The sequence below is a fragment of the Protopterus annectens genome, chromosome 10.part0 (genome assembly GCF_019279795.1).
Source record: "Protopterus annectens isolate FY-2018-M chromosome 10.part0, PAN1.0, whole genome shotgun sequence".
Lineage (NCBI taxonomy): Eukaryota > Metazoa > Chordata > Ceratodontiformes > Protopteridae > Protopterus > Protopterus annectens.
The window spans coordinates 1,457,893,864-1,457,916,599 of record NC_056744.1 but is presented as its reverse complement, the minus strand read 5'-3'; the positions used below and the strand labels follow the sequence as shown (position 1 = coordinate 1,457,916,599).

Below are 22,736 nucleotides of genomic sequence, written 5' to 3'. Positions count from 1 at the left end.
TCGATTCAGTACCAACTTCACCCCCCTCTCACCCCCTAAATGGCCCATCTCAATACAGAAAGATTGCCAAATTCTGGTTATAACGGCCACACAGGTAAAAAATGCACTCTCCAAAGCTAAGAATACAGCATCCATGGGACCAGATGACATCCCAGGCTGTGTACTACATGGACTACAATATGAACTGGCACTTCACCTAAGTGTCATGTTTAATCATAGCCTCACCTCAGGTTTCGTGCCCACTGAGTGGCGCACAGCTACAGTTATCCCACTCCACAAGGGGGGATCCACCTTGGATCCCGGAAACTACCGTCCCATCAGTCTGACAAGCCTTATCTGCAAGGCCATGGAGCGTATTATCATGGAACTTATAAACAAAGACATTGGCAACCTTCAAACACTGGACCCCACCCAGTTTGGGTTCATGAAGGGTCGATCTTGTCTCCTGAACTTGATTGACTTCTTCAAATCAGTCTCCAGAGCCATGGACAAGGGTAAGGTGGTCCACACAGCCTATCTAGACCTTGCCAAGGCCTTTGACACCATCCCCCACTCTGGAATCATAGATAAACTTACTAAGCTGGGAATTAATCCCTACGTCACCCAATGGGTTGCTAACTGGCTTACTGATAGAACCCACACTGTAAAAGTAGCCGACTCCAAATCCAGCTCCAGACAAGTGACAAGTGGAGTACCTCAGGGTTCAGTCCTGGGACCGCTCTTGTTTGGCATCTACTTCTCTGAAGTACAGGCCAACACTAAGGGACTCTGGATAACAAAGTTTGCAGATGACTGCAAACTGGGAGCCATTATCGAATCCCCAAATGATGTGGATACTCTACAAAAGGGCCTTACAGAAACAGATGCTTGGTGCCAGAGCCATGGGCTCAAGCTCAATGCCAAGAAATGTATAGTTATCCCTTTGGGAAAAACATGTATCTGTGAATTACCATATAGGTGGCAGTACACTAAACACCGAAAGTTTGATAAGAGACTTAGGGACACAGGTGGACAGTGGTCTCACCTTCGATAACCACATCGCCACAACAGTCAGGAAATCCTTCTATGTGGCACACCTCATCACTAAGGGCTTTTCATCCAGAAAAAAGGAGGTCATTGTCCCACTGTCCTCATCCCTCATTAGACCCATTATAGAATACAATGCCCCGTTTGGTATGTACCTCTCAAGACATCTGCAACAACTGGAAAGGCCACAGAAATACCTCACTAAAAGAATCACAGGCCTAAAGCAGATGCCCTACGCTGACCGCATTAAAAAACTCCAGCTATACTCTGTCGCATATCGTCTACTCAGAGGCGATCTTTGCTTAACATACAAGGCCATGTCAAACCCAGAGCTGTTGGACATGCTACACTTAAAGAAATCCCAATCCCTCAGAGCCACACACTCCAGGGATCTAAACCTTGTCATCACAATAAACAAAACATGCTGGAGGGATAGGTTCCTGACCCAGAGACTCCCCACACTCTGGAATAGATTGCCCATACATGTCAAGCAGAGTGCATCTTTGGTCCTCTTCAAAAGGAACCTTGACGATTGGATGGGAGAAAGGAAATTCACCCCAGGGATCATGTCAGTCGCCCTGCTAGACAAGGGTCCAGGGAAGTAAATAGTGAGGGAAGAAATAGCCAGGGAATTGTTATGGCTAGGCTTGTATAGGCCCTAGGGCTGATAGCCTAGTACCAACTTATGAACCTATTAACCCAAAACACCTTCAACTCAGTGGAAAAATGGCTGTCAAACCAACGTCTAATCCTAAACCCCAACAAAATTAAGCTACTTCTCTTCTCCCCAACATGAAGGACCACCCTGCCACTCTTCAACATAACAGCAAATAATTGCACCATCATCTCCCCAGAAACCCAAACTAAACCTTTGGGTGTCACAATTGATAACAGTCTCAGGTTTGATATGCACATCAATCAAACTATAAAACTATCAATAAAAAACTTGGCTCTCTTTATAGGATCAAATTATTCCTCACCCCACCTGCTCGAACTGCAATTGCCCACTCCCATCTACTTATCTACCCTTCTTTATACCTCTCCTCTTTTCTCCAACTTGAACAAAATTGATCTTAATAAATTATCATCATGTTACAACCATATTGCCAGATTTGCTACTGTCACAACCTACCAAACCCACCACACAACCTAAATCTCCTAAGCTGGCTGGAATTACCTTACCATGTGAAATTGTTCGATCTCGCTGTTTGTTCTTACACACGGGTTCGGCTCCGAGTCGGCCACATCACCAGCTCCACATCTTCGAGAAAGCTCAGGGCACAGTGCTATCCCATGATCCTCCGGTGCTAACCCTGAGATCTAGTTTGCCGCTAGCAGCAGATCGCATACTGAGAGGCTCGGGCCAGTATTTTTTCATTATATTTCAAAATTTTTCAAAGTTTGTAGTTTTAAAATAGTGTTTAAAGTAGTTTAAAAGTAGCATATAGTAGTGTAGAGTGTGTTAGTTTATAGAGTGTGTTTTTTCTTAGATAAGAATAACTTTAAATAGTTAGTATTTACCTTAGTTAAGGCCTTGGAATTTTTCTGTCAGGACTGACAGTAGTATTTATATTATTGTAGTTTTTGCCTTAACTTTTTTCCCTTTTTGACACATATACATATATTTACATATTAAGATAGTGTTAAACTTTACATTAGACTGTTTGTATAGTATTATTCTATATGTGTTCCTATATATTTAGTGTGCTGTGTTTTTGGTATTTTTTTTTACTAAGTATAGAGTAAAAATGTCTGAGAAAGCCAAATCAGGCTTCAAGAGATGTCAGTGTGGACAAAAGATGTCCATAATTGATAACCATTTGTCCTACGTCTACTGTCTTGGCCCTCTCCACTTACAGGAAGACTGCTCCATATGTCATTCCTTCAGTGGGAGGGTCATGCTGGAAAGATGCAGGAAGTTGGTTGACAGAGGGTTGTTAAAACCCGAATTTCAAGAGGCCCTGGACAAGACCGAACAAGTGTCCAAGTCTTCGAAGGGGTCAAAGTCTTCAAGAGTGTCGGAGCCTAAGTCCTCGGCTCCGAGCACCTCTTTTCAGATTCGGACGCCGGCTCCAAAGATCTCGGGGTCGGGCGTCGAGTCCTTGTCTCTGATCGAGACTACCATGCTGGAGCCGGTGTCGGAATTACCACTGCCTTCAATCCTTCGCTCGGTGACTGCTTTTGCCCCTTCGACCCATTCTTCGAGGCCGCTTTCCGATTCCGACGTCGACCGAGTGGTACAGAAGCTAATGGAGAACTTGGCTCTGTCCAAACTGATCGAAGTTTCATCCCAGTTGGTATCGAAACTCGAGACCTTTCCTACCCCTTCGACCAATCCTCCTCCGAGACCTGTCGAGTCGTCGGTGCCAGGAATCGAAGAGCCGATGAGTGTAGAGCCCTCGGTGCCGAAGCCTCCAGCAGTGCTATCGACACCTTTAACCTCAACACCCTCGGAACCAGCCGGGGGTCTCGGAGCCGACAGTCTTTCCTATGTTCCGTGGGGGACAGTCGAACCGAACTTTCAGTTCCAACTCTTCCCCTCGGGGCCTCGGCTCAGATCAGTTCGGTTCCGTCCTCAGCGTCAGAGCCCGTTGTACCAGTTCTGGGGAGACTATTGGCTTCTTCGGAACTGGTGGCGTCCTTGGACCGGGGCACCAGTGCCTTCGACATCATGAGGAAGGTCTTGTCTGAACAGACACATACATCATCGACATCTTCTTCTCCTTCCCCAAAGGGTCCGTGTTCTGCTTCTGTACCTTCGGTCCCTGCTAAGCATCGAGACTCAATGCCTCAGCAAGCCCCAGAGGGCACCCCTACTTTGTCGGAGGCATCCCCAGGAGCCCCCTCTGAGGATGTACCGAGGAAAAGATTGTGCAAGAAGAGGCACATTGATTCCCCACAGGAATCTCTAACATTGGATACTGATTTGGATGAAGCAGAAGGGCCCCACGGTCCCCTCTGAAGATGTCTCCTTTGCTGACATTTTAGAAATCTTGAAACAGAGGGGAGATTGGCAATCCCCTACCCCTTCTGCAGACGAATCGGTACTGCTGAAGGCATTTGGGGCTCAACCTTCTACCTCCTGGGTGACCCCACCGTTTGACGAGCTAATGGAACTCATAGCCCGTAGAGCTTGGTAGTCACCTGATACAATGGAACCGGTCCCCCGTAGACCTAACAAATATATCACAGCCCCTCAAGACAAGAGTTACCTTACGAAAGGAGTTCCCGTGGATACTATGGTGGTGGCGGCAGCCACTAAAAAGGAAATGTCCGAATCACCTTCCTCTGTCCATCCTCCTAATAAGGATGCTAGGATGATGGACAGGTATGGGAAACGCATCTTTAGTTCTGCGTCCTTCTCCATGAGATCGCTCAACTACCTTATGCATTTCACGTGTCTACAGAGAGATCTCCTTAAGGAACCCGGAGATGCTCTCCAGGGTAACACAGATGCTGCTGTCTCCGAAAAAGTGACAGCACAGCTTAACACCCTCAACCCCATAGTGAACTCATCCATGAGGCTTATTTCATACGCAGCCGAAGGATTGAGTAGAGCGGCAGCTTCAGCGATTGCTCTGAGGAGGCAATCCTGGTTGCGCCTATGCTCCTTTGCAGAATCCTTCAAGTCTTCCTTTACAAACGCCCGCTTTGATGGTGCTTCCTTGTTTGGCCCCAAAGTAAAGGAGACTCTCACTAGGTGCGAGCAAGAAGGGAAGACCCTGTCTGCCATAGGGGTCCATTTTTCCGCCCCGTCTAGACCATACCCCAAAGGGCACAGAGGCAGAAAAATGTGGTTCCGAAAGACTCAGGGATCCTTTCAGCCCATTCAGAGTGATGCCCCCTCCAGAGGCAGAGGAGGGGCAAGAATTGGAAGATGCCACCCAGGCGGCAGAGGGGGTCCGCAAAATCAGGTCGACAGAGAGACTTTCTCTGGGAAGCCCTTCCAGCACTCCTGAGTGCAGGCCCGGCTGTCCTACTCTGGAGGCAGTCGGGGGTCGCTTAGCTTTATACGCAGAGGCCTGGCCAAATCTCACATCAGATTCCTGGGTAAAAAGCATAGTTACCAGAGGCTACAATATTCCTTTTATAAAAACTCCACCTGCCCCCAAAAAGCTCCCAGATGTTCCACCCAGTCTGCGAGACCAGGCAGTCGTAGAGATAAAAAGGCTGCTCGAAAACAGAGTCATCTAACCAGTCCCGGTGGACCAAATAGGATCCGGAACTTACTCAAGGTTCTTTTTAGTTCCAAAGAAAACAGGGGACTGGAGATCAATTTTGGATCTCAGCAAACTCAACACCTTCGTGGATTAGGCAAAGTTCCGGATGGTCACGCTTCAGTCGATACTTCCTTTCCTACAGGAGGGCAACTGGATTTGCTCTATAGATCTCAAGGACGCGTACTACCATATCAAGATGGCCAGAGCGTCCAGAGATCATCTGTGCTTCCGGCTGGGAGCCAGTCACTTCCAGTTTCGTGCTCTGCCCTTTGGCCTCACCACAGCCCCCAGGGTGTTCACCAAATGCATGGCAGTAGTAGCGTCTCACTTGAGACAGATGGGATTCCGGGTGTTTCCTTACCTAGACGACTGGCTCCTTTCTGCCACCACCTAGTATCGTCTTGTGCAAGCCAGGGATTACACCATCAACCTTTGCACCTCTCTAGGCATAACAATCAATTTTGGAAAGTCTGCACTATCGCCCTCACAGCGTATCACATTTATAGGGGCAGATTTAGACACTTCCCTGGCTCGAACCAATCTCCCCCCATCAAGGGTATCAGCCCTCAGAAGTCAGATTACTATCCTTCTTCAGAGCAGAAAAGTCCCTGCACAACAAATCTTACGAGTCCTAGGAATGATGGCAGCCACTCTTATTGTAGTCCCCCTAGGCAGAATGCATATGAGGATTCTTCAGTGGATGCTCTTCGCTCAGTGGTCGTACCGACAGCTTCCACTGTCTCACCAGATCCTAATCACAAACTCCTGCAAACGGGATCTCCTTTGGTGGATGCACAGTCAGGATCTAACAACAGGCCGACCGTTCGTATTACCCAGTCCTACAGCGACTGTGACCACGGACGCTTCCCTGATAGGGTGGGGGGGCTTTTTCAAGGAAGAACAGTCCAAGGTCAATGGTCCAACTTGGAATACAATTTGCACATCAATGTCCTAGAGCTGAGGGCAGTGTTTCTAGCACTGCAGCACTTTCACAAGTCCTTGCCTCTGGGAACAGTGACAGTTCAGACAAACAACATGTCAGTAGTCTGGTACATAAACAAACAAGGGGGAACCATGTCTTATCCATTGTGCAGTGAGGCCCTCAGGATTTGGCAATGGGCTGTGTCCACCAGATGCTTTCTGATAGAAACGCACATCCCGGGGACATCCAACGTGATTGTGGACAGGTTGAGCAGAGCCATCCTGTTGCCCCACCAGTAGTCCCTCAAACTTCAAGTAGCGGAAATGATTTTCTGCAGATGGGGCCAGCCTTGCTGCGACCTATTTGCATCCCCATTGAATGCCAAATGCAGAAGCTACTTTGCCCTACTACCCCCTCCGGGGGGGCGCCCCCAGGGATGCACTGGTACACGATTGGCCCCCGGGTCTCCTTTACGCTTTTCCCCCTGTTCCTTTAATCCCTAAGTTCTTGCAGAAAGCCAAACTTCTGGAAAGGACCATAATTCTGATAGCCCCATTCTGGCCTCGACAAATCTGGTTTCCCTTTCTTCAAACTCATCAGGTGGACGAACCGTGGATTCTGGACCCAGTGCCAGACCTGTTGATGCACTCGTCGGGAGTTCCCCACACATCTCTCAAGTCCCTCAAACTGACAGCTTGGCTGCTCCGCTTCCCATCTTAGCCAGGTCAAACTTACTGTCCCCTGCAGTTCAACAGATCATTGTATCTTCCCATAAGCCATCCACGAGGAAGCTATACAATAGCAAATGGAAACGTTTCGTGTACTGGGCCTCGCAACAGGGTATAGATCCATCAGGGGCTCCAGTACACAAGATACTAGAGTTTCTTTCCACACTTTTTCAGGAAGGAGCTTCCACTTCCACGATAAGGGTACAACTGGCGGCTATATCAAATTTTCTAGGAGATAATTCTCTCATGTCCCACAGACTTTGCAAAGCCTTTATGAAAGGTACCTTTCACCTACGTCCCCCTTTTCATGATCCAATCACCCCGTGGAATCTTACCTGATGTTATCATGGCTCATGTTGCCCCCATTTGAACCAGCCACCACAACTCTTCTCAAATTTTTATCATGGAAGACACTCTTTCTGGTTGCCATCTCTTCCGCTCGGAGAGTTTCAGAGTTGCAGGCTTTGTCTGTCTGGCCCCCATACATGATTTTCCACCCAGACAGAGTAACATTGCGCACCAATCCGTCCTTCCTTCCAAAGATTTGTTCAGTTCAAAATATTAATCAATCTATTGAGCTACTCACCTTCTTCAAAAATCACTCTAATAAGCTGGAATGCATGCTGCACAAATTGGACGTCCACAGGCGGCTGAGATTTTACTTAGACAGGACTAAGGAATACAGAAAATCAGACCAACTATTTGTATCTTATGCTGACCAAAAAAATGGCTATCGGACTGTATAAATTTCGTATATGCAGAATCAAAACAACAGCTCCCCTCTAATCCTAGAGCTCATTTTACGAGGGCAGTTGCTACTTCCTTGGCCCATGCTGCTCGCTTACCATTAGATACCATTTGTCCGGCGGCAACCTGGGCGAAACCACATACCTTTATTACCCACTACAAATTAGATAAAAACTCCAGAGACAGGGCGACGTTTGGTTCCACTGTTCTCAGGAATGTTCTCCCTTGAGCCACCCAGGATAAAGGAGCTAAGGACGCTACCCGTGTGTAAGAACAAACGGCGAGATCAAACAATTTCACATAAAGAAGTTATGTTCTTACCATAACGTTCCATGTGAATTGTTCATCTCGCCTTTGTTCTTACATTTCCCCCCTCCATCCCCCATCCTGCGGTCTAGGAGAATGGGCACGTCTTGAGCTGAGTTCAGTCTTCTCTAGATGTGGGTGTTCTTGAGCTTCTTACTGTACTTCGGGTATGGCATCTTTTCTCCTCTACTTTATTATAGAGTATTAGACAGTGTGGTTGCATTTCTGTGCGCTAGGGTGCAGTAACTAGTGGGGTTCTCCGAGTGTTAGCAAACTAGATCTGAGGGTTAGCACCAGAGGATCATGGGATAGCACTGTGCCTCGAGCTTTCTCGAAGATGCGGAGCTGGTGATGTGGCCGACTCGGAGCCGAGGATCGGCTCCGAACCCGTGTGTAAGAACAAAGGCGAGATGAACAATTCACATGGAACGTTATGGTAAGAACATAACTTCTTTTTCTACAATTCAGTCAGCTCATAGTAGCCCACAAAGTCCTCTACCGGCCAGAATATAAACATGATCTGCCCCTACAGTAATAATCATCCACTCCGCTCATCTACCAAACTCCTAGTTCTAACGGTCAAATCCAACCACTCTGCTGGTGACTCGCTCTTTGACAACTCTGTCGGAAAGACATGGAACTCACTACCGGCTGACTTGACTCTAGAGCTTTCACTAACCTTATTCAAAAACAAACTCAAGAATTACCTCAAATTGCACTGGATATGTCCCTGTACTAACCCTGACTAGTGTCCTGTCTATTTCACGTGCCTCTCTTCTACAAATGTTCTTTTCTTTGGCCACCTGTCTCCATATCAGGAAGGGTAAACTGTATGAACTGCTACTCAATGTATTTTAATCGTGAATGTAATATGTTGATACTACCTGTATACATATAGATATATATATATATATATATATATATATATATATATATATATATGGTTTACCTTTACATGCGCGTATTGCACAAGGGCGAACAGCAATTTTCCAAAAGGGGTAGCAGGTGGTTAGTAATTTACTCAAACTCAAAACCTGTACCTTAGTTACAGAAAACAAAAGCATGAATCCTCTACCCCAACTACCATACTGCAATTTTCAAAGAATTGACTTTCAGGTTTATTTTCAATTCAAGGAACCGAGTTTGAGTGAATCTATATTATATTACTGAAGAGACATTACAGCGAATGCCTCTTCATCGATACTAAAAGAGCGAACCGTGAATTACAAGAATGGCCGTAGCTTGGCTGGGGGGGGGTAGCAGTTTGAGAGTTGTGAGTACAAATTTGAAAATCCTAGCTACACCCCTGCCAGTCAGACCATCCCGTTTAACAAATGTAAAATAAATAAAATAAAAAATAAATTTGTTCTTTTGCTATATTTCACTAAATGTATTGCTGAACTTCTCTGTTATGTCCCGGCGTGAGACTGAAATTGGTTTCCTGTGATCAGTGCTATAATGTGGTTAACAAATTCTAAATAAATTTAAAAAATAAGTAAATTATAGTCTGGTGGTGTAATAAATAAAATGACAATGATATTGATTATACAAGACATAGTACTGAAATCATAAGATAAGTAAATGTTTTTACATAAGACATAGTTTGATTTTGTTTCTCCATAAGGCATTATTATTGTATGCAGAGTTTTAGTGAGTACCCACGTGACGTCATTTAGTGTGGGCATGGTGACATTATAGCTGGATGAGAGAAAAAGACATAAAAAACACAACACAGATCTCTTGTTTTACATAGTAAATTTTAACATCATTATATAAAGCAGAGCTGCTAATGAAATGCCGTGTTAAAAGGCATGTATCTTGAAAGATGTCAGATGCTTTTTAAGGCCCTCAAGTCATTCTTTTCCCCAGTTTGGGACCTCTATTTCATGACAAAAGATGACACAATCTCCCTTTGTGCAAGTTGTCTCAGTTGTAGTTAAATACCTCCCTTGGAAGACTGTTCTTAGTCGCAACTACCCATGCCAGAAGATAAACCACAAGTCTTAATGTGTAAGGATCCTTTCACATTCTTTCACAATTACGGACTTTCATCATGAACAGTTCCTCCTTTTATGTCAACAGTTATCTCTAATATTGCTTTCAAATAATCTATCCTGCTTCGTGTCTTTTTTTTCTAGAAGTAAGGCAACAATGAGAAGAAAAATAAGTTTGCAAATCATGAATTTTAATAGACAACTGATACATTACACAAAAAACAAATGCTGTCAACCAGTCTGATCAGCTTGTCATTCATGAAGGAAAAACAGGAACAACCATTTATTAGGCATATCCTTTTAAAATGGCTTGCTAATTACATTATTCTATGACCAATGCAAGTCTTCCAAAGAGACAGTTAAATCTGCAGCTACAGTAGCAGTCTGCTTTAGAAATACCCCTGTGTGCAACATCTGTGAGGCTGCTACCTGTGCTTCGACACACTTTCAGCAAGTATTACAAATTAAAGTCCAGTTTAACTGTACAAGCAGGGCTTCCTTTGACTGTCCTGCAGGACATTTGCAGATCATTTGCACTTTTCTGAGATCTGAAGGTGTAATTAACGAAGTTAGCGATACCTGCAGTACTCATGATGTGATGAACATATTACAGTTTTATAACCATACTCGCCATAACAGTAAATGTTTGAATATAAGTTGTAAAAAATGCTTCCTACTGATACTGATCTCCTTATGTGTTGCATAGTTTTAAGATCTGTATTCTTTGTTACAGCCATTACTCTTGATCATGAGTGCTTTATTGCTTGTGTGTTTTTCACTTATATGGTTACTTCACCATTACTTCAAAATAGTTATAGTATTATTTTGATGTTCATCTTAAGAAGTGTTGCTGCAAAAAAATCATAATATAACTAGGATAAGCCAGATGCAGTTATCAGTCCAGCAGCTAGACCTTTTCCACCAGTTAGATATTTCTGTGGGCATTTGACTACAACCTTATGCTATGGCTGTTGGATGAAGCCTAGCTGTAAAAGGAGAACTGCCACATATACACCTTACCTTGAGTACTTTGCTGGACATTTTTCTAGCCCAGGATCTCATAGCAGATTAAAAAACATATCTGTTACTAGCAGTTTGGAGCATTCTGTTGGTATTTAATATGATACTGTAAAACAAAGCATCTTTTTTGGATTTTTCTGATGGCATCCCCAGAGAAACTTACAACAGATGCTGTTGTGTGGGTCAAGTGCCCCCATGGGATTATCACTTTAAATGTTTTTTTTGTTTTTAGTGGAGAAACAGAATACTGACATGAGTGGTATGCTACTTTCTCTAAGCAGATTTTATTTTTATTATTATTATTATTGTAACTACTTCCTCGATGGTGCAGCGGTAGTGTTGTTGCCTCACAGCAAGAGGTTCTCCCGTTCGATTCTCGGCTTGGGTTGGGAATGCCTTCTGTTTGGAGTCTGCATTTCCTCCCTGTGGTCGAGTGGGCATTCGAAAGACATGCGTTGAATGGGCATGCCTTCATTGAAGGTTGGGCGTCGGGCTGGCAACTCGACACCATAAAAAACAACTGCCAATCATTAGCAGACCGGAGTTCTGCTGTGGCGACCCCTAACCGGGAAAAGACAAAAGACAAACAACAACAACATTGTAACATTTGTTAATCAGGCAAGGGGTTGTTCTATGGTCCCTTTTCAGCAGTGACTTGGACAGCCTGGACAAAATTAAATAAAACCCATTTGGACAATTTAGTGTAGTCAGTCATCCAACATTTTTAGTGAATAAACCAAAGTGTTTGGAAAAAAAAAACATGCAGACATGGGGAGAACATAAAAAGTCCACACCAACAGTTAATGGAAGTTAGGATTTAACTGTGTAAACCACATTGAGCTACCATGCTGCACCTCCATGATGCCCCCATTTTTAGGGGAGAGAGAGGGAAGAATTTGTCAGATTTTGGTAACCATAGAAGACATCCTTCACTAATTTGTGGTCATTTTAGTTCTTCCTGTCATTCTGCATCTTTTGTGCTTTCTGAATCCGCTAAACATAAAAAAGTGTGCAACAGAACAGAAAAATAGAGTTACAAAGTTTAAAGAGATAGTGACAGTTTCAGGCAGTGTACAAGAATAGTAGTTGTGACTGAGAAGTTAAAGCTTGACATGCTGTGCTTGGTTGGCAGGCCATCTTCCAGCAATATATTGTGTACTAGTTCCCCTACTCTCCTGTATGGTAATCTGCTCACCATTTTCTGTTCTCCAGCTCCTTATTACCTTACTGCTAGTGTAAAGAGGGAGCCAGAGGGAAAAGCATTAGTTGAGTAGGTCTGTTAGAGCACGAAAATTTGGTCAGTTGGTATATTAAAATAAAAATGTAATTTTGGATAGACATTGTTCCACACTGGATGCCTAAGATCTGACATCCAATCCTGACTTTCTCAGAAAGTCTCGCTGCTCTTTGAATTTCAGTTGCTCCCTTTACTGATTTTCATATTATTGTGGTGCAGACTGCTGGAAACTAGGCATTATGTAGGCAGACACCTTAGGTGTGGCCTGATTGTTTTGTCATGTGGAGCTGTGGTCTGATAAGTGGATGTCTGAAGTTTGAGCTTCAGGGGATCATCTAGGTGTCAGTTCTTTGGACATGAGTAATAGCTTATTTTGATTATGTTAAACTTGTTCAGGAATGCGTAAGGCTAATGCAGCAGGCTACAGTGTCCTTATCATTGTGTAGACCTTCCACTTTGGGTGTAACCACTGAGAAAAAGAGGAAAACAGTTTCTGTTCCTCCTTCATCTTCATCCATTTCAGAGAAGGATGAGGATAATGCATATTTAGCTTATTTAACATAAATTGGATCCCATATGGCCTTGATAAAGATGCTGGGGATGAAGACGGTCTTTCCTCCAGTCCTGCCCAGAATGATATCCTTTGTGGATACTTTAAAGCTTGGGAAAGAACATTTTAAATGGCTCACTAAGACTGTATCCTCACAGATGATGGACATGCCAGACCGATGCAACTAAACACCTCTTAGTTAGTTCTGAAGAAGTCCATTTTATTATAAGGACAAAAGTGCTTAACTTTTCTAATAAAGCTTCTGGTAGTGTCACTGCAAGAGGTGTTTGGTTTCTTCATGGAGGTTTTTCTTATAATTGTGTACATCTATATTGGTTCATGAAACTGATGAAACTATCAAAGCCCCACTATCAAGTTATTAATAATTACTTTCAGGGGATGTTCTCAAAGCTGTTTTTGGAAACAGATTCTTAGCTTGTCACAAAGAAGTCTGATCAGCGTTACCGAGTTCAGGAAGAAGGTAAGTTTCAGTACAAAAGCCAGGTAAGCAACTACTCTGAGTACACTTCCTAATCACAGGAAATTGATCCTTGGACAAGTTGAAGAAGAGACTGTTTGCATGTGCCTCTTTAGCTGTCAGGGCTTTTAGCCGGCGTGCTCAGGACTGGTCCCCCACCCCTCCCGGAAGGGGAGACCCTTATGTCATGGTATAAAAAAAAAAGATAATTAACCATAGGGATACTCTAGCCTCAAGGGTGGTCATATCCTTCTAAAGAGAACATGATACTATCAGCTAAGACTTCGGGTAAGGTAGGGTCATATATTATCAGATTTGATTATGACTGAGGAGGAGGAGCTAACCTTCTGCAAAATGGCTTCTTGAATCTGGAGCTCTAAACCTGTGTGACACTGAAATTGCCTACTAGTATATTTTAAACATGTCAGTTTTAAGCTATGATGTAAGGGAATGGAGGGGCAAAAGGCGAGTTAATCTACAAATTGCCACAGAATCAGAGAGTATAATTAAGAAAGTGAATTCAGTTTTCTGTCTGCTGTCTGAGATGCCAGAAGACATGACATTTTTTAAAGGTAAAGGTAGGCCAGCAAAACTGACTGCAGTCATGGAGGAGACCAAAGAAGCATGCAACAGTATTGGAGAGTCTGGGGAGGAAGCTGGTGGAGTGTGTTAAGAAGGGTGAATTTAAGAATTCTAACATGTCAGTTGACGAGAAAAAGATGGAAGATTATTTCAGAACAAATGTGTTACAGTGTCTTTGTATGAAGTATAAGCTAGACAGTTAGACTGACTGGATAATACATAGGGTAGGAAGAGCTACAGTCTCTTTCTCTTCCAGGCTGAGAACAGGCTTTGCTTGGACTATATTCCAGGGGCTCTTGGATTTTTAAATTTCTTCTGCCTCCCAATGTAATCCTTTGGTAGTCTACCCATACATCTTAGGTTATTACAAGAGTGAGCCCATGTTAAACATAGTACAGCCATATAAGTAAACTTACCTTAACAGTAGATGTTCTTAAAGATCACTGTTTCAATAGCTGTCCCCTCCCTCCAGACCCCTTGTTCTGTTTTGGATGTATTGAAAGGGTCTGGATGCATTTACTTTTTTTCCTCTATGGTTACATATGTTTAATTTTCTTTTTGAAGCATTTACATTTCTGGGCTTTAGCCTCCCTGTTTGAGGCAAGAAAGATCTGAAGCTTTTTGCATCCCTATAACCACTACTTTTATGTGACTTTCCTCAAGCACCACAGTGGTTATGGTGTGTAGAAGGTGCCCTGAAGCCCTGAAAGCTGGACAGTGGTCAAACCCTTTTCACAATCTTCCATACAAGCTAACTGCCAGTGGTTTAAGCAAAGCCACATAAAGACAGCAGCTTCGTTACTATAGAAGTATGCGCTGTCTTTGGGCTTATTGGAACTGACGGTCAGGTCTTCAAGGATGAGCAGATTAGTACCCTGCTAGGGAAAACCTTTCAGAAATTCTTTTTTCTGAGGAAAATGTATGTTTTTATTATGAAATGTATTATTTTATTTTAGGAAAAGTAATTTTTATAGACTGTCATTACCTGGAGAGTTAGTATATGCTTGTGTAAAAAAAATTGTAAAATCTGATGTTAAGTTGTCTCTCTCGCCTTCATTCTTGCTGGTTGGGTTCAGAGCCGACCTTTGGGTCCGACTCAGCCATTTTCTAAAGCTCGAGAGCTACTTACTGTCTCGAGGCCTCCCTATATCCCACAATGCCTGGCGTTAGCCCCCCAGATCTCACTTGCCTCTTCAGCTACGAAGTTGTGCTTTACTGGCTCAGGTCGTATTCATCTTTTGTAATATTAGTAGTATCTAAATCTCTCTCGGCTGCGACCTTGGTGTCGGCGCCATCAGGGAGCCGTAAGCAATCCAGGTCGCCATCCCTAGAGTTGATTCGCTCGGCTCCGGGATCGCCTTTGCTACAGTCTGAAAGGAGCTATCGGTCCCACTCTTCTCAGTCCTCGAGGCTATCCGATCATGACTTGGAGAGAGTGGCTAGTAGACTCCTCAAATCGCAGGCCCTGGCTAAAATGTTAACTAGCCCTCCTCATCAGGCTGTGGCTGTTCCTGTTTCTGAAGTAGTCCCTCCTCTGACTCCTCCTGTCAGTTCGGAGCCGGAGCTTGTTGGGGCTTGGATCCTGGAAACGTCAGTGCAGATGCTTCCCCTTTCGGCTCCTTTGTCGGCTCCGATTTCTTCAATGGTTCCGTCCTTGGAGGGATCTGGGTGCCGAGACTCCCTTGTCGGCTCTGAGGGGGCGAGTGGCATCGGACCCTTGTCTGACCCCATTCTCCCTCTTGGAGCCTCAGCGCAGGTAAGCTCGGCTCCTACATCAGCCTCGGAGCCATCCCTTTTGGTGCCGGAGAGGATTCCTATCTCATCTGAGCGGGGGCCCTCTTCTCTGCCGGACAGGGGTGCCTTCGAGGTCATGAGGAGTGTGCTGACTTCTGAGTCTGCACCTCGATCAGCCCCTTCAGCTCCTCCCATCAGGGTGCCTGCTTCAGTCTCTGCCCCTCCTCCAGACCCCAAGCGAGGGGATCAAATGCTCCAGGTCACCCCACTGGGTGTATCTTCCTCTTCCGAGGCCTCCCCTGAGATTTCAGAGGAGCCCTCTCGAAAGAGGAAATGTAGGAGGAAACATGTTGACTCCCCAGAGTCTGTCACGTCAGATACTGACTTGGAGGATTCGGAAGGGTCCCCAAGATCCCCCTCTGAAGATGTCTCTTTCTCAGACATCCTTGAGATCCTTAAGCAGAGGGGGAACTGGTCTGCCCTTAACCCTTCTGAGGACGAGTCGGTATACTTGGATGCGTTTGGTTCTCGCCCCTCCACCTCCTGGGTGTCTCCGCCTTTCGATCCATTAATGGAAGTGGTGGCTCGGAAGACGTGGTCAGCTCTGGACACACTGGAACCAATCCCCCACAGGCCCACTAAGTTTATTACGACCCCTCAAGATAAACATTTTTTGACAAAGGGTGTCCCCGTTGATGCCATGGTGGTAGCAGCTGCCACGAAAAAGGAGTTGGCTGACACTTCTGTACCTGTCCATCCCCCTAATAAAGAGTCTAGGATGATGGATAGATATGGGAAGCGGATGTTTTCCTCAGCGACCTTCTCCATGCGGTCGCTGAATTATTTGTGCCACTTCACCCATCTTCAGAGGGATCTCCTCAAGGAGCTAGGAGATACCCTGTAAGATCCATCAGCTGCGGGGGCTCAAGACAAGATAAACTCCCAGCTGGTGACTCTTAATTCTATCATTAACTCCTCCATGCGGCTCATTTCGCATGCGGCTGATGGAGCGAGTAGAGCCGCAGGCACAGGCGTGGCTTTGAGAAGACATGTCTGGATGCGGTTATGTAACTTCACTGATCCCTTCAAGGCGTCTTTCACCAACACCCCTTTTGATGGTTCAGCTTGTTTGGACATCAGGTGAAAGATACACTTACCAGGTGTGAGCAGGAAGGCAAGACTCTCTCTGCCATGGGAGTCCGTTTCTCCACTCCCTCTAGACCATACCCTAAGGGTCAGAAGAGTGGAAAGATGTGGTTCCGGAAACCCCAGGGAGCCGTGCCTGACACACGTGGCGAGTTTCCCTCCAGAGGCAGAGGAGAGAACAACAATAGATGCTGCCTGTGGGGCAGAGGGGCTCCGCAGAATCAGGGCAGCAGAGAATCTTTCTCTGACAAGCCCTTCCAGCACCCCTGAGGGGCTGCCCGGCTGTCCGCCTTCGGAGGCAGTCGGGGGAAGGTTGTCTCTGTACCCAGAAGCCTGGTGTCTCATCACTCGAGACAGATGGGTACAGTCTATCATTTCTGGAGTTTACAAAATCCCGTTTGTCCACACCTCCTTAAAATCAAACAACCCCATCCCAGATGTTCCACCCAGTCTAAGGGAACAAGCAGTGCAAGAAATTTCAAGACTGCTAAAAAAACGGGCCATCCAACAAGTCCCAGCAGACCTGCAAGGATCCGGAATTTACTCAAAGTTATTTTTGGTACCAAAAAAGACAGGGGACTGAAGACCCATTTTGGATCTCAGCAGACTAAACAAGTCTGTTCAAAGAACGAAGTTCCGGATGGTCACGCTTCAGTCCATTCTACCCTTTTTGGGTCAGGACAATTGGATGTGCTCCATAGATCTTCAGGATGCTTACTACCACATCAAAATGGACAGGCGTTCCAGAAGGTTTCTCCACTTCCGGCTGGGAGCCAATCATTACCAGTTCAGAACCCTGCCCTTTGGTCTCACCACAGCCCCCAGGGTGTTCACCAAATGCATGGCAGTGGTTACCGCTCACCTGAGATGGCAAGGATTCCAGGTGTTTCCATATCTAGACGACTGGCTCCTTACTGCTACCACCAGACATCAATTGCAGAGAGCCACGATTATACCATCCAAACATGCTCCAACATAGGTATCTCAATAAATTTCGAAAAGTCTGCATTGTCGCCTTGTCAGTCTTTAACCTTTATAGGCGCAAGATTAAATATGAAAGATCTGTCCGCAAGACTTCCAGTAGACAGAGTGGCAGACATTCGTCGGCATGTACAGGTATTATTAGGATGCGGAAAGATTCAGGCCAGATTCGTCCTAAAAACCTTGGGTCTCATGGCAGCAGCGATCTTATTAGTTCCCGTGGCTCGCTTTCACATGAGGATTCTCCAGTGGATGCTTTTCACCCAATGGTCCTTTCAACAACTTCCTTTGTCTCACAAAATAATAATCACACAGTCATGCAAAGACCAGTTGACTTGGTGGATGGTCTCTCAATCAGTACCCCAGGGCAGACCATTTGTCCTTCCTCCTCCAGTTGCCACGGTGACCACGGATGCCTCCCTGATCGGGTAGGGGGGTATTTTCAGGGCAGGACTGTCCAGGGCACCTGGCAACCCCACGAGTACCACTGGCACATAAATGTCTTGGAGATGAGGGTGGTGCTTTTAGCGTTGCAAGCTCTTCAGAACTCTCTACCCACTGGAACCATTGCAATTCAGACAGACAATATGTCTGTAGTGTGGTACATCAATAAGCAGGGCGGAACCAAGTCATATCCCTTATGTCGAGAAGCACTCAGACTATGGCAGTGGGCGATCTCCTCTCAACGGTTTCTGACAGCAATGCACATCCCTGGGAAGTCCAACGTCATAGTGGACAGGCTAAGCAGAGCTATTCTCATGCCTCACGAGTGGTCTCTCAACCGGACAGTAGCAGACAAAATCTTCCGCAAATGTGGTCAGCCTTGCTGCGACCTTTTCGCAACTCCTCTCAACAGCAAGTGCAACAGTTTCTTCATTCTCTTCCCTCTTCCCGGACACTCCCCCAGAGACACTCTAGTTCACGATTGGCCCCAGAGACTACTGTATGCATTCCCACCCTTTCCACTAATTCCTAAACTAATTCAGAAAACTACCGTGCTGGGTTGCAGGATGATCCTCATTGCCCCCTACTGGCCTCGACAAATCGTTCCCATTCCTGCATTGTCACCTTCTGGAGCAGCCTTGGAATTTGGACCCAGTTCCGGACCTCCTGATCCATCAGTCGGGCAGGCTGCATCAATCTCTTCAGTCTCTCAACCTCACTGCTTGGTTGCTCCACTTCCAACCTTAGCCAGGCTTCCCAGTATTTCCAATTCAGTGAGTGAGATTATCCTTTCTTGGCACAAACCTACAACCAGGAAGACTTATGCTAGTAGGTGGAAACGTTTCTCTTTCTGGGCCGAGGCTAGAAATATGGATCCCTTCACGGCCCCTGTCCATAATGTTCTGGACTTTTTAGCAGAACTTTTTCAAGCAGGCTCCTCTTCGGCCACCATTAGAGTTCAATTAGCGGCAATCTCTAATTTCCATATAGGCCTGTCAGAAAACAGCATCATGTACCATAAGCTTTGCAAAGCCTTTCTGAAAGGAACAATCTTGCTCAGACCTCCAGTGAGAGATCCCCCATCTCCGTGGGACTTAAATTTGATCCTAGCTTCCTTGATACTGCCTCCCTTTGAACCAGCAGCTTCCTGTTCCTTGAAATTGCTTACTTGGAAAAACCCTCTTTTTTGGTGGCCATTACTTCAGCGAGGAGAGTTTCTGAACTTCAAGCCCTTTGTGTTCATCCTCCTTACCTAGTTTTCCATAAGGATAGAGTTTCACTCAGGACTAATCCTTCATTCCTTCCTAAGGTCCCCTCCGAAGATAATTTGAATCAGTCCATCGATCTGCCAGTCTTTTTTCCAAATTTTTCCAACAAAGCTGAACACAAATTACACCAGTTGGATGTTCATAGGCAATTACGTTTCTACTTGCATAGGACTGAGCAAATAAGGAAATCAGACCAACTCTTCCTGTCCTATGCGGAGGGTAAGCAGGGTCGACCAGTGTCTAAAGCAACCTTATCCAGGTGGTTGTCCTCTATTATTACCCTTGTTTATCAGTTGAGGAATAAAGAACTCCCTGCTAAACCTAAAGGCCACTCTACTAGGGCTTTAGCTACGTTGGTAGCTTTTCAATCAAGACTACCTATGGAAGCCATTTGTGCGGCAGCCACATGGGCCACCCCTCATACCTTCATTTCACATTATAAATTGGATCTGGCCTCTAGGAGCAGAGCTGATTTTGGTTCCACTGTGCTTAAGAGTCTGTTCCAATGAGCCACCCAGGACTAAGGTGCTAGGGATGCTGTCCCAACCAGCAAGAATGAAGGCGAGAGAGACAACTTAACATTAAGAAGTTATGTACCTACCATAATGTTCCATGTTAGTTGTCTTCTTCTCGCCTTCTTTCTTGCATCCCACCCTCCATCCCCCTAGCCTAGATGGACCGAGAAGAGTCCTCCTACGAGTCTTGTCACTGGCTGAGTCTTTACCAATTTATGTCCTCTACCTTTTTCTTCAGCCCTGTAGCTGAAGTCTTGCTATTGGGACAGTTGTCCTCTTGTATTATTATGGTGCTAGGTCTTCCAAACGAGATCTTGGGGGCTAGCGCCAGGCATTGTGGGATATAGGGAGGCCTTGAGCCAGTAAGTAGCTCTCGAGCTTTAGAAAATGGCCGAGTCAGATCCGAAGGTCAGCTCTGAACCCAGCCAGCAAGAAAGAAGGCGAGAAGAAGGCAACTAACATGGAACGTTATGGTAGGTACATAACTTCTTATTTTTCTACTTATTTTCATTGTTTACATTTTCATGAAGAATTAGTGTGTCAGGATACTGTGCTTTTCAGGGACTGTCATTTATTAATTACCTCAAAATCATTAATTTTCTGTCAAGAGGTTTTCAGGCACTCACAAGCTTCCCTATCCATCTTTCTGGTTTCTTTTTTGGCCTGACCACCACAGTTACTGGGCTCCTTGGTTTTCCCATTACCCATCTGCAAGAAGGAAAAAAATTGCTATGGTGTCTTTGGGTGTTAGGCCGGTGCCTCCATTGCCTCAGCCACCAATGGGTGACTGCTGTGTCCAGACTTGGTTCCTCAGACTGCTCATCAATGTCTCTCGGCCCCTGTAGTGTAGCTCCTTAGAAGACACATCCTGTTTGGCTGTAGGGTTGTCCTATCTGCACAAGGGGAGAACCACTCTTGTCAGTTTTGAGAGAAGGACCTGGTTCCGGTTTACTGCATAGCTGGGCTTGGATGCTTAATCTTTGTGATAGTGCCCTTGCCACAATTCAGTCTTTTTTCTGGGAGTCTCACAGGAAACCAAAACAAAAAATTAAGAAAGTTACTTCTCCTGTTTCAATAGCTATGGACAGGGAAGACCTGCTGGGATTTGACAAGGAGTTTCTGCTTCTTTTTTTGCCTGATATATTTGGTCTGTTCCTCATAAAATGTATTGTTTTCTGGCAAATAATTGAGGATTGAAGTCACCATATAATTACATGCATTTGAGTTTCAGACTTCATATCCTTTAGAAAAATGCATGCTGAAACAAATCCTGTTATTTTATCAACTTTGTAAGTTTATATTAGCAATATTTAAAATCTATCTCTAATTTTGGACATTTCCCCCCCATTATTTTAGGCTTTGTCCAGATTTTTGTGCTAAGAGGTTGGGAGGTATGCCCCCATGTGGTGCATGCTTCTGCACACCTGCTATGAAGGCTACAGTCCATCAGTGTTGTGTTGAACTGAACACCTACCCTTTAGAATGTCTGTCCTTTTCCCAAGAAGTCAACAACATCCCGTTGGCCTATTCCACATGTGAATTCCATCTCCCTGCCCCCCAGTGGGCATGCCATCCTCCCCTTTCAGCTCCATCAGACTCCCAAGTTGTTACTCAGTCTTGGGTCACTTGAATTGTAGTCAGGACTTTATCCTTGAATGCCGTTGGAGTTGCCTGTATTTAAATATTTGGCAGGCTTAGCATCATTCAGAGTACCAGAATGTGAATCAATTACAGGTAGTGTTGCTGGTGGTGGCACAGTTATCCATGTCTGAGTCACATTTCCCTGTTTTCATATACTAAGTGTTAAACTGTAAGGTATCCTGATTGATTGGACCATGACTAAAGTGGATAAAGGCTACCTAGTGGGTATAATCTGTTTGAATTTAGGATAGCCACTTATGTTCTGCCTGTAAGTCCAGTGAAGAAATTGTGTAGTTGAGGCTCTTGCGTGGAGAACTGTCTCAGCAGAAGGCAGTAGAAAGTAAGAGAACTGATGTCTGCTGGTAAGTCATTTCATCAAGCTCCATTAAATTAATTTTAGTGCCTGTAGTGTCATAATTAAAACGTTTAACTCTAGTACAGTGAATAATCTCAAACACTCATTATGCAGTACTTATTTTTAAGATAGAAGCTTTTCTTTCACCCATCTGTAGTGTAGAAAGAACATATTTAATCATTTCATATTTTCTTTATAAAATTTGTGTCATTCCATACATAAATGGATCTTTGATCTACAATATGGTATTACTGCAATCTAGATAGCAACTGCAGAAAATAGCCATACCATGACTTAAATGTATGCAGATTTTACCGACTGTACTGAATTTTTGCTTATGTTTAATCTTGTAAACGTTCAGTGTAAAACAAAATCACATTGATTGTCCACTTTTGTAGCCTCATTTAAGCATGCAACTGGTGGGCTAAGAATTACTGTCTTAATGCTAGTTTTGCAGCCAGACAAATGTAGTAGTATGCACCATTTTATTGGCTTATTCACATATTTGCTAAACATGCCTTGTTCTCTGCTTCTTGGTGATATGGCTGCCATTATTTTAGTCTCTCAGGCTGTCTTGTCTTATCTTATTTAATTCCTTCTATGTTTTGCCCTTTTCAGTGCTTCCTTTTTAGAATTTCTTATATGGTGAACTAGAGTAGGAGTGGGTTCTGTCATCCCTTTGTGCAGGCAGGCCGTGTGATTGGCAAGACAGTGCTGTGGTACTGAGGGTGATGATGAGTACCAAGAGGAACTGCTTGTTAAGTCTGCTATGAAAGTGTTAGTGGCTGACTGAGTATGTTGTATTACACTCATAAAGGATGGTTTGATTAGTTGTTCTGGTA

General features: G+C 44.8%; 1 protein-coding gene across 1 annotated transcript in view; it reads left to right on the top strand.

The window, feature by feature from the left end:
• TTC39A (tetratricopeptide repeat domain 39A) overlaps positions 1-22,736 on the top strand; it is a 2,407,335-nt gene that overhangs the window by 1,537,065 nt on the left and 847,534 nt on the right. The gene's annotated exons all lie outside the window — the stretch shown is intronic.